The 13,143-nt window shown below is 44.4% G+C and overlaps 1 long non-coding RNA gene across 1 annotated transcript in view; it reads right to left on the minus strand.

Annotated features, from left to right (window-relative positions):
* The window catches only part of LOC139357459 (uncharacterized), a 22,531-nt gene extending 10,056 nt beyond the window's left edge, over positions 1-12,475 (minus strand). The window contains exons 1-2 of the long non-coding RNA XR_011610609.1: positions 12,355-12,475; positions 9,082-9,384 (exon numbers count right to left, since the gene is read on the minus strand). This is a non-coding gene — a long non-coding RNA (uncharacterized lncRNA). The remainder of the gene's footprint in view (positions 1-9,081; positions 9,385-12,354) is intronic.
* Between the last annotated feature and the right edge of the window lie 668 nt (positions 12,476-13,143).

Raw genomic sequence — 13,143 nt, forward strand, 5'->3', positions numbered from 1 at the left:
ATTGAGGCTGGATGATCAATAAAATTAACAAACTTTTAGCTAGCCAGACCAAGAAAAAAATGTACCAATATTAGGAATTTTTTAAAAGGTATTACTATAGGTCGTATAAACATGAGAAAGATAATAAAGGATATTATGAATAATATTTGACAACCTAGATGAAATGGACAAATTCCTTGAAAGGCATAAACTACCAAAGTTCACTCAAGAACAAGTAAATAACTGGAATATCCTAAATCTATTAGAGAAAGTGAATTTGTGGTTAAAGACTTTCTCACAAAGAAATCCAGGCTTAGATGCCTTCATTGGTAAATTGTACCACACATTTAAGGAAGAGATAATATCAGTTTTATACAAACTCTCCCAGAAAATTAAGTAAGAGGCCGGGCGCGGTGGCTCAAGCCTGTAATCCCAGCACTTTGGGAGGCCGAGACGGGCGGATCACGAGGTCAGGAGATCGAGACCATCCTGGCTAACACGGTGAAACCCCGTCTCTACTAAAAAATACAAAAAAACTAGCCGGGCGCGGTGGCGGGCGCCTGTAGTCCCAACTACTCGGGAGGCTGAGGCAGGAGAATGGCGTGAACCCGGGAGGCGGAGCTTGCAGTGAGCTGAGATCCGGCCACTGCACTCCAGCCTGGGCGGCAGAGCGCGACTCCGTCTCAAAAAAAAAAAAAAAAAAAAGAAAATTAAGTAAGAGAGAAGCCTTGCCAGTCATTTTATGAAGCCAACATTATCCTGATGCCAAAATCAGATGAAGATGTTACAAAAAATGAAAAGTACAAACTAATATGTCTCACGAAATTAGATGCAAAAATATGTAATATGTAATTCTATCATACTGTGGCCAGAAATACATTAAAAAGATAATATATCATTAAGAAACCCCAACGATCTCCAAAAATTGCATATTGCATGATTCCATTTATATAACATTCTTGAAATAAAAAAATCATATAATTGGAAAATAGCTTACTGGTTGCCAGGGATTAAGGAGAGAGTGAGAATGGGAGGGATATAGATATGGCTATAAATGGACAACATGAGGGATCTCCATGGTGATAAAAATGTTGTGTATCTTGAATGTATCAATGCTAATATCCTGGTTGTGACATTGTACTATAGATGTTATCACTGGGAGAAACTAGGTAGAGGGTACATAGGGTCTCCTGTATTATGTCTTACAACTGCATGTACATCTATAATTATCACAAAATAAAAAATTTAATTTAAAAAAAAGTTTTGAAAAAAATAATGATGACACCTAATGTTGGAAAGATGCAGAACGAGAGTACGCATTCATTCCTGGTGGGAATAAAAAATGGTACAGCCACTTTAGAATAGGGTGGCAGTATTTTTCATAAAGTTAAATAGATACTTACCATATGATCCAGCTATCTCACTCCTAGGTGTTTACCAGAGAAAAATGAAAACATATATTCTTAAAAACACTTGTATGCAAATGTTAACAGCATTTGCATATTGTCCCTAAACTGGGAACAATCCAGATATCCATCAATAGTTGTTAATTAATAAATAAATTGTGATATATCCATAAAATGAGATACTACCCAGCAATAAAAAGGAATGAATTATTGATACACACAACATAAACAGATCTCAAAAGCATTATGCTAAATGAAATAAGCCATCACAAAAGGGTATAGACTGTGTGATTCCATTTATATGATATTCAGAAAAAGGCAAAACTGTTGAGCTAGATCAGCGATTGCCATGGTTGAAGCGGGGATAGGGAATAACCTGCAGAGGAGTAAAAGGTGACACTGGAGATGATAGAAATGTTCTATATCTCCACTGTGGTGCTAATAGTTATGTGACTCTCTACATTTGTGAAAATTCATTGAATTGGACACAACATTGATGAATTTCATTATTTTCTCACTATATCTCAACAAAACTGATTTTGAAAAATCCCATAATGATGACTCTGGCAGAGATCTTGGAAGTTATATAGTCTGACACCCTGATTTTGGAGGAGGTGAAAGTAGCCAGGGATATGAATAGGGCAGGAAGAGTGTCAGGGACGCCGGCATGTAGGGAGGACAACAAGGGGGTCTGTGTAGCTGTGGCACTGGGGGGTGAGATGTGAAGGGGACTGGGAGACCAGGTAGGTCCCATGGGGAGGAGAGAGGGGTCCAAGACACTGGATGCTGTAAGCACTTCAGGCACCTTCGTGTAGACTAGAAAAAGTCATCTCCTCTGAGTTGACCAGCTGGAAAAGAGGTCCCCTGTGTGTGAGCCAATCAGTAAAAGGTGCCAGAATGCACAGCTTGGGGAGCAGATTTTGCCCCCATTCATAACCTCTCTGCCAAATGTCCCCCTGCAGTGCACAGCTATGAGGCATGCCTGCCTTAACCCCAGGTGGCATTATCTGGGCAAGCATCATTCATTGGTGAAAGCGCGTTTCCATTGCCCTCCATCTACATATACCCAGCTGCTATCCATCCCCTGAGGTGTGGGTTAGTTGAGCCCCTGGGTTGCTCTTCAGCTGTTCTCATCGCAAGCGGTCTTTCCTAGTGCACATGAAGGTAAGGTTACAGTATTTCTGGCAAATATACAGCATTGTATGAACTCTACAGAGCCCTCCCCTGCAAGTGTCTCTTATAGGGTCCTCCAGCACAGCACTCAGCTACAATCCATCCCTCTGTGTACACAGCAACATTCCTAGACATGTACCCTAGCCCCCTTCCCCCACATGTTCACCAGAGCATTCATCCTATTACATACATCCACCTCCCCATGGACATACATAGGCTATAGTTTTCCCTACAAATTCCCTTCATGGCGGACATTGTCTTTTGAAAAGCCAGTGTGTACAATCAATTAGTTTCCCATTTCAATCAGAGGCTATTTATTCTTTTGAAAAAGGAAACAGCGCCTTGGCTTGCACTTGAACAAATGTTCTAGGAGTCCCTTTCTCTCCCCTTTTCTCATATCCGCCCACAGACGTCAGCTTCTGTTCCTGGGGCTTAATCTTGGGGCTGTGGGAGGCCCCAGGAGCCCTCGCTCTCACCCTGATCCTGAATTCAAGATCCCGGGGCTTGGGAGGGATGGAAGCCCAGCCCCTGGAATTCCCACACTGCATGAGCTGCAGTGAAGAGATAAAGCACAGGACTGCAAGCTTCTGGGCAGATGCTCTTTGGAACCATGTAAACCGATTTTCCAGAATTTCTCCAGTTGGGCGTTCTAATGACTCACAACAGGCAAGCCAGCCTCACCACAGTCCCAGGCATCAAACAGCCCCTTACCCCTCTCTGTGTGTTAGCTGCCTGGAGAGAAGGTGGCCTTCTTAATGACAGGTGGGCCAGGTCTCTGAGTACTAAAAACCAGATCAAGGATGAATTGTCTTCTGGAGTTGTCATATGCCTGCCCAATGGGGCTGTCCTGTGGGAATCCATTTATTAATTCAACACAGATTTACTGAGTGCCTACTGTGTGTCAGGAGCATTCAAGATGCTGTGTAGACAGCAGTGAGTAGAACAGGCAAAAATCCCTGCATGCATGGAGCTTCCATTGCAGTGGGAGAAAACAATTCATAAGCAAATCTGCATCTGTCAGTTGGCAATAACAGCTATGGAAAAAATAGATCAGAATAAGGGGGATTATTCTTGCTGTTAATAGGACAATCCAACATGGTCTCACTCAGGAACTGACATTTGAGCAGGGCCTGAATTTATTAAGGGAGTGGACCAAGCCAGTATCTAAGGGAACAGTATTCTGACAGAGGGAACAGCAATTGCAAAGACCCTGAAATCACAGCACGCCTCAAATGTTTGAGGAGTAGCAAGGCCAGTGTGGCTGGAATGAAGTGAGTAAAGGGAATGTAATAGTAGTTATGCCCTGTCTAATACACCATCAGTTCCTCTGGGTGTGCCTCTAAAATACACCTAGAATCTGTCCATTTCACTCTACCTGTGGTGCTATCAACTGAATTCAAGTCACCATCCTTTCTGACCTGAACCAGTCTCTTCTCCACTCTTACCTCTTCCCTCCCATTCATCCTCCACACAATAGCCAGAGTGATCTTAACTATGGTAAATTGGATTATTATTCCTAATCTTTTATTTCCTCCCTGTAATAATTATATGCCCTTTGCAATATGAATTTTCAGTGCCTCCCATTAGTGTAGACAGTGTATTCTCTAGTCTTGTTGATCAGGGACTTGGCCATGTGTCTTGCTTTGGTCAAGGGCATGTTAATGGACTCAATGCAAACAGTGGCATTAAATGAACTCGTGTGGTTTAGCTTGGTCTTTTACATATCTATCATATTCCATGGGGAGAGCATGCCTTGGTAAACACTGGTTCCAGGATGAGAAACATATGGAGAAGATTTAAGATCAACTATTAGTGTGATTCATAGCCACCCCAGCTGGCCTGCAACTGGCGAGACAGAAAATTAACTGCTATTGGGAGCCACTGAGATTTGGGAGTTGTTTGTTAGGGAGCATTATCACAGCAATAGCTGACTAATACACTTGCTATGGTATTTAAAATAAAATCTCTATACTGTGGACTATAAGACCCTACCTATCTGGCTCTACCCTGCTGATCTCTCCTTTGATATCAACTCGTGCCACTGTCTCCTTCTTACACATGATGTTTCAGCCACTGCAGTATTCTGTTTTGCTCTTGACACACTATTGGACACTACTCCCTCCTCATGCAATTGTACATGCTATTCTCTCTGCCTAGGGATCTCTTTCGCATGATTTCTATGTGGTTAACTCTTGCCTTACAAGTCTCTGCTTAAATATTACCACTTTAGAGGAAGCAGACAATTCAAAGTGGTTCCCACTCATTCTGTCTATTTTCTTCATGGAACTTAATGCTTGCTGAAATTACTTATCAAGCATTATATTGGCTGGTTTATTGCCTCTCTTCCTCCTCTAAAATGTAAAATCCCTGGAAACAGTGACACCAAATGTTATATTCAACTTTCATCCGCAGTGACTAATACAATGTCCAACAAAGGTTAGTTCTTTGAAAAGGTTATTGAAATTGATAAACCCCTAGCAACACTGAATAATGGTAAGAAAGAAGGCACAAATTAGCACTATCTAAAATGAAAAAGGGACAGGACTACGCACCTCACAGACTTAAAAATAAACAATAAGAGGATATTATGAGCAATTTTATGTCAATAAATGTAAAAGCTTCAAAGAAATGAACAATTCCATAAAAATATAACTTAACAAAATGGGCACAAGAAGAAATAGAAATTCTGAATAGTAGCATATCTATTAAAAATTGAATCCATAATTTTAAATCTGTTCATCAAGAAAACTACAGGCCCAGATGGCTTCACTGGTAAATTCTTCCAAACATTTAAGAAAGAAGTGACACCAGTCTTTCATAAACTCTTTCAGGGAATAGAAAAAAAGAGAGTACTTCTCAGCTTGTGTTATGATGCCAGCATAACTTTGATACCCAAACCCAAAAGAACATGGAAAATTGAATCCAGCGATACATAAAATGGATAATATATCACAACCATGTGGGTTTATTCCAGGAATGTATCTTTAAAATGATCATGTAGTTTTCTTCTTTTCCTATTAATGTTACACATTATAAAGAGCAAATGTTAAACCAAACTTGCATTCCTAGAATCAACCTGAACTTAGAGAAAGGTCAATTCTACACAGCCCACAGGTTCTCTTATCACATCTCTGACCCCAAGTCCTACCACTCCCCACTGGTTCACTCTACTCGAGCCACAAGGCCTCCTGCTGGTCTGCAAACACCCCAGGTGAGATCCTGCCTCAGAGCCATCGCACTTGCTGTTCCTCTGCCTGGATCACCTTTCTCCCAGACAACTACATATTTAGCAACTTCACTTCCTTTTCTCAAAAGCCATCTTCTCAATGCAGCTTTCCTGCTTACTCTGCCTAAAATTCCTATCCCTCTCCCACCCCTGACACTTTCTAGCCCCTTTTACTCATTCATTTTTTTATCCTTAGCATTTACTACCATCTAATATACTATACATTTTATGTATTTGTTTTGCTTATTGCATGTCTTCTCTAATGACAGCAAAAGAAACATGAGGGCAGGGGTTTTTGTCTGTTTTTGCCCTTTTCGCCCTCAGTAGCTCCAGCATCTGGAACAGTGCCTGGCACTGATACTAAATATTAGCTGAATGAAGGAATGTCTCAATGTCCTTCATAGGAGGAAATATATTCAGCAAACACTAAGAACTTACTATATTCCTAGGGGTGCTGGAAATGCACAAATGAGTCAAGCTCCATCTCTGCCCTGCAGGGGAAGGGGAAGGAGGTGAGGGGGAGACTCAGATACAGAAACAATTCAACTCAGTTGGTCAGAGTTAGCCGATTTTCATTATTCAAGGTAGTTATATTCTATAAGGTCACTGCAGACACTGAATTAGCCAATATTGAACCATTGCTCCTAGTGAAAATACAAGGTTAGGTTCCTGCAGCCCTTTGGTCATAGCATTTTCATTAGCCAATCAATACATAACCTTGTTTTATGTGTGTTTCTGTTTAAAGACAATGTACTTGACATATATCGTTGATTTACTAACACTGAACTCACAGCCAACAGCACTATATTATACTTCATGTCTGAATGAAACTTACCCAACACATGTTATTTTTCTCCATAGGGTGCCTCTTCTTATGCTTAGGGATACTAGTTGGCACTTCACTGTGCTTGGGGGTCATTTTAAGCAGCAAAATCAACAAAATGCACAAAAATGTGAAAAACCATGGCACTAACTGGACCATGGAAGGATATTTGTTTGCAGTATGAGGCAGAAGCAAGAAGACAGAGCGCCTTGTGGAACCTCAGCTGATAAAGTGTGCATGGAATAACTCAAATTTTTTACACATTTTTGTGAATGATTTGAGTATTGATTTAGGGGTTACAAATAAGTTTTAGTGAGTAGATGAATTCACAAACATGGAATCTGCTAATACAGGTTGAGTATCCCTAATCCAAACATCTGAAATCCAAAATGCTCCAAAATTGGAAACTTCTTGAGTGCCAACATGATGCTTGAAGGAAATGCTGATTGGAGCATTTCTGATTTCAGATTTTTGGATTTGGGATGCTCAAACAGTAAATATAATGCAAATACTCCCAAGTCTTAAAAAATCTGAAATCCAAGACACATCTGGTCCCAAGCATTTTGGATAGGGAACATTCAACCTACTGTAATGAGGATCGACTCTGCTTAATGGGGCATCTGCAATTTGCTGGCCACGATCCCAGAGCAGCATAGAAGTTGAAAGAGAGATGCGATAGACAGGGTGGAGTGGGGCTGTGGCTGGAAACCTCATCTCTAAAGGAGGCAAGGTCAGACCTCAGGCTTAGAGGAAGACCTGGCTTTCCCAAAGCTCCTTTCTGAGATAATGTCCCCTCCACCATCCCTGCCACCTGCTTTTGACAAACACATTTGCAATCTGCTAACTGTGCCTGGTTTGAATGACTTGAGTTGTCAGGTCTGATTTTGTTCTCTGAAAGTCAATTTTTATTTTTAATTCTTCCAGTTGCTCCACAGAGCTGACAGCTTCCCACAGTGTGTGAGATGCGCCACAGCCAGAGGAGATCTCGGGAAAAAGAGGCCCTCTTCAGGAGCGAAGCTGCTCATGCGGATTTCCTGACAGCCTGGACTAATTGTCTTATCTTCCGCTCTTTACACTAAGAGTATTTACACAGGAATGACACAGAGGCTTTTACCTCTGCAAGCCAATTCCAGGGTTGAAAGCCCACCTGAAATTCCCATCCCCCATCAATGATGCCATGATGGTTTCCAGAGCAACCACGGGGGATGGCATGGTATGGGGGAGGGAACTGGGGAGATTAGTAGGACAGGAGCCCTTCTCAGATTGAGCCCTTCCCCAGCTCCCCCTTCATCGGGAACCAGGTGGGAGGGAGGCAGAGAGGCAGGGAGGGTGTGTGTCTCGATGTTCTGGGCAACAGCCCCACTTTTTCTCCCCTTTTCTCAGTATCAGGATTGGAAGTTTTTGTGATGCAGTCTGCACAATGGCCGGGCACTTATAACACTCAGAGAACATGGGTGGTTTCTGCATTATTTATTCTTTTCTTTTTTATCTCCAACGTCCCATGCCATTCAAGTATTTGTGCTTCCAGTCTTTTCCGTATGCTAGGCACTGGGGACTCAGAGGAGAAGAGATCAGATGTGGCTTCTGCTCCCGCTGAGTTTACAGTTGGAAGAGGAGATGAAAGGAATACCCTGACATGTGTCATCCTACCTTCACTCAAGACAAGGGCAAGGGAAGAGAAACTAGGGAGCAGAAGGAGGATATCATAAGAGAACCTAATTTAGTCTGGGCATTTTAAGAAAACTTCCTGGTGGAGCTGACATTTACATTGAGATTGGAAATATGAGCAGGAACTGGCCAGATGGCATGCGAGATGGGGAGGTGATGGTTCCAGGCTGAAAGGACTGTGCAAAGGCCCAGTGGCAGGAAGGCAAACCTGGGGAGATCTCAAAGATTGTCTTGACCTACCATCTTCCCTACTTCCTAGATGAAAAATCTGAGGGCAGTGACTTGTTCAAGGTCACATAGAGAATGAGGAACAGGACTGAGATTGATCCTGGGGGCCATTCCCTGTCTTCTAGCTCTTTCTCTGGTTCCATCAGGCCTACCAATTCCAAGCTTCTCCCAATTTCTTTCTTGGATCACAAGTGATATATCTGACTTCTCTTCCACAACCCTCAGCACTGAAGGCACTGACTTGGATGTGGCTCACTGGGGAATGTTCTTCAGTGGGGAGGCAAGAGAGTAGAAGCCTTATGTTTGAATGGGTGCTGCCACAGCCAGGCACATCCCCCAGGCTGTTGGTGGTGTGGGAAGCAGAGCAGGATATGAGTGAGTCACCTCCTTACCAGTGTCTGAGCCAATACCTCCTTGTCCATGGCTCTGTTGTGGCCCTGGTGTGGCCCAGGTTCTCCAATGTCCATTTCCTTCAGAGAGGCCAGTGAAACCTCCCAGTTGGAGGCTTTGCCCGAGCAGCCCTGATAGACTTGGGGATCCCAGAGTCTGCAGGGAGCCCTGGCAAACAACAGACCCACCTTGGAGTCATGGAGCCTCTCCAAAGGTTCTGCTGGATCTTAGGCATCTTCTGGTCCTCCCTTCCTGTTCTATTGATGAGGAACTTGAGTCCAGAGAAGGGAAGGGATGTTATTGAAGTCCACACAGGGACTCAGAGGCAGAGCTGGTTTCCTGCACCTTACTCCAGGGCTCTCAGCAGCTTTGAAGCAGAGGATTATGGGAGGCCTTGAAGACTCCATTATGCATGGTGCTGACAGCAACGTCATCTTCCTTCAACAACTGCAGTACCAGGCAGGCTAGCAGCCGTTCGGTCAGATTCTGATCTGCACTGGAAGTACATAAGATACCACTGAAAATAAGAGTTAGAACCTAGGGGATAGGCCTGTGGGCAGCATCCTCACCCTTTCTCCATGGATGCAAATCTTACCCAGGCACAAGATGGCATGGGGTCACAGCTGTGGGTCCCCCCTGGGTAAATCACTTAGCCTTAGTTTTCTCAAATCTAAAATGGGGATAGTGATCCCTATTTCATGGTATGACTCTGAAATGAAATGAAATGTGAGCTTCCTTCTCTCCTCGACCACCATTTTGTCTATAGCTAGCAATGCCTTTCTCTTTCTCTTTATCTTCCTTTCCCTCTGCCTCTCTCTCTCCTCGTGATGGTTAATTTTATGTGTCAACTTGACTGGACCATGAGGTGCCCAGGCATTTGGTCAGACATTATTCTGGGTATGTGTGCGAGGGTGGTTCAGGAGGAGATTAACATTTGAATGGGCAGACTGAATAGAGAAGATTGTCCTCCCCAATGCGAATGGGACTCATCCAATCAATTGAAGACCTGAATAGAACAAAAGGGCTGAGTAAGAGGGAACTCTTGCTGCCTGATGGCCTTGAACGGGGACATCTGTCTTTTCCTGCCTTTGGACTTGAACGGAAACATCAGCTCTTCTTTAGTCTTGAGCCTACTGGCTTTGAACTACACCATCGGATTTCTTAGGTCTTCAGCTTGCTGACTGCAGTGAATCTTGGGACTTCTCAGCCTCTATAATTGTGTGAGCCGGTTCCTTATAATGAAATTTCCTCTCTCTCTCCAAATGTGTGTATATGTGTGTTGGCTCTTGGTTCAGTTTCTCTGGAGAACTCTGACTAATACCTACCCCACCCCCAGTTCATCATTTGGAGGCTTTGGGCCTCCAGGTCTGATATCTGCAAGCAGTCTATTCCCAGCTATTCTTCTCAGAACCCCTGGCCCTACCCAGTCCTTTCTGGCCTCAACTTCTGCCTTGGCAAGTATGCTCACATCCCATCCACAAAGGAAGAAAGGTCTTGATGAAGCAGAACTAGCCCAGAATTCTGAATTCAAACCCTTGAAGTCCTCATCTGCTAATGGGGCTAAAGGCCACTCCTTGTCCACCTCACAGGATTTAATGAGGATGAAAATGGGATCCTGAATTTGCTCCCTCTCCACTCCCTTCTAGGCTATAAGGTGTGTGCCTTCAGGGCCTGCATCTTGGCTACCTTTTCATTCCCATCCCAAGCTCCTGGTACAGGACCTTACTACCCTACTGCTCCCTGTGAATTTTTTTTTTTTTTTTTTTTTTTTTTTTTTTTTTTTTTGAGACAGAGCATCAGTCTGTTACCCAGGCTAGAGTGCAGTGGCACAATCTTGGCTTACTGCAACCTCTGTCTCCCAGGTTCAAGTGATTCTCCTGCCTCAGCCTCTCAAGTAGCTGAGGTTACTGGCATATGCCACCACACCCAGCCAATTTGTGTATTTTTATTACAGACAGGGTTTCACCATGTTGGCCAAGCTGGTCTCAAACTCCTGACCTCAAGGGATCTGCCCACTTTGGCCTCCCAAAGTGCTGGGATTACAGGCATGAGCCACCACGCCAAGCCTCCTATGAATGTTTGATGACCGACTGAAGGAGTATACAAAGAACCTCTATGTAATTACAGGAGACACCTGTCAGAGGCTCCAGGACCCAGAGATATGCAAAAGACATCCTATTAAATGAGATGGAAATTAAATGACAAGCCAGGCCCAGGCTGCTGGAGGCGGAGGAGGGGAAAACTCCAGAATCCATGGTCGTCAGCGGCTCTATTCCAAATGTGTTTTCAAGCAAACGGTGGAGCCCAGTGAACCTTGGACATGAAGCTCTTTCTAAATGAGTCTTTAATAATTTAGTTATACAAATTGAGCCTAATTAAATTGTACCCGTTGAAAACGCACTGCTGTACATCTGAATGATGAAATCGGAATCAAAAGGCAATACAGAATAGATGCTAAGGTAATTTTCCACTTGTGCTAAGCAAGCTGGGATCTTCAAACTGCAATTGCGCTGAGTGCCCACCTGGGATTATTAAAGGGCCAGTCCTCCAAGTTTATGGGAGAACTCAAGGCTGGCACAAATTCTCTCTCTTTCTTCGGCTGCCTGCCCCTTGGCCTCCAGGGCAGGGGATAGGGGAGGACAGTAAGGCTTCACAGACTCCTAATGTTGCATCAGCTTCTCTCCCGTCCTTGAAAACATTGAGCTTGCCCCTGCTGTTCCCCTGCCTAGAATGATTCCCTTGATAGTCTGTAAGCGGCTGAGTCATCCTCACCATCCACGTAGGGGCTTAAATGTCCCCTCCTGAGCACGCTTCCTATGACCGCCCAATCTAAAGTTGTCTGCTCTGCTCTGCCATGTCCACCTTCCATCACTCCTATACCACCCTGTTTTGTTTGCTTTGAAACACATCACTATCTGGGAAGCATCCCTCATCTTCACACTTCTCTCCTCACCCCTACATCGAGACCCAGAATGTAAACTCCAAGAGCTCAGGGACCTCGTCTGTCTGTTTCCTGCTCTCTCTCTCCAAGGACTTGATGTAGAAAAAGTGATAAATGAGTATGTGTTGAGTAAGATCCTCAGAGCTGGAGGATTTCAGAGGTTGAACAGCCACTTCCATTTTGAAGCCTGGAGGGGGGAAAGGGCTGTTCAAGGCCACCCAGCAAGTTCCTAGGCAGCCATGGTTCCTGGTCCAAAGGTCCTCATTTCTCCTCTAGCCTCTCAGTGTATTGGTTGAGGGTGTGGGCCCTGGAGTCAGAGCGCCTGGGTTCAAGTCTCACCTCTGCCTTTACTGACTCTATTGACCCCGAGCAAGTTCCGGAATCCAGCCCCCTCTTGTATAAAGTGGAAATAATGGTAGTACCCAGCCCTAGGTGATTGTGTAACCAGCCATGCGAGGTGGTTTTATTATCCTTGCATTTCGGTGGAAGCAGCAGAGGTTCAGAGGGTTAAGTGACTTACTCAGAGTGACACAGCCAGCAGCGGCCAGAAAAGTGACTATGAGCTCAGGTCTCCGCCCTTGACACCACCTCGGGGCTGCTGAATCCTGCCTCCTGGAATCTTTCTCCTACCCTCCGCTTCCTCCTGCCGCCCGCACCTGATTGATAAAGGCAGGACCGAAGCCTTCTGCTCCCCATCCTCTCTCCTGACAAGGCTGCCTCTTGTCAGGTCTGAAAGGCAAGTTTACAAGGTATATCTAAAAGCCTCCTGGACAAGGGAGCTGGTTTACATGCCTTCGGGCCTGGTTCAGTGCTCTGCTTCTAATGAAAACAGACTCCCGGTTCCTGAGTGAGCTCAGAAGACACTGAGAGCAGGCAGAGACGGTTTGCTGCAAGGAGGCACCAGCCTGTCCATAATCTTGGGCGCCCACGACTCCCCTGCAAGAGCTCCCTCCTCTTTATCTGCTGTCTCACCTTTCCCGAAACGTTACAACACAGGGTCTCAAACTGGTAGGCTGTGAGTAGCCCCTGGCCAGTAGATGAGTCTGGGATGACCCAAGTGGTGATTTTTTTCTTTGAAAGAATTGAACTAATGTTTAAAAGTCAGATATGTCTTATGGAAAAAAATTGAATTTTCAGCTTCTCTTTAAAACTATTTGAAGAATTGTCAGCAACTCTAACACTCATCCTACCCTGCTCCATGGCAATAGCCCCCTCTTTGGAGTTTTCTCCAGGGACCTACACCTCCCACCTTTCCCAATGCCTCTCTTTTCTTAGTTATGTTTCCTGCTGGTTCCCTGGGGGCATCTGA

Source organism: Macaca nemestrina, chromosome 12, assembly GCF_043159975.1.
Source record: "Macaca nemestrina isolate mMacNem1 chromosome 12, mMacNem.hap1, whole genome shotgun sequence".
Classification (NCBI taxonomy): Eukaryota; Metazoa; Chordata; class Mammalia; order Primates; family Cercopithecidae; genus Macaca; species Macaca nemestrina.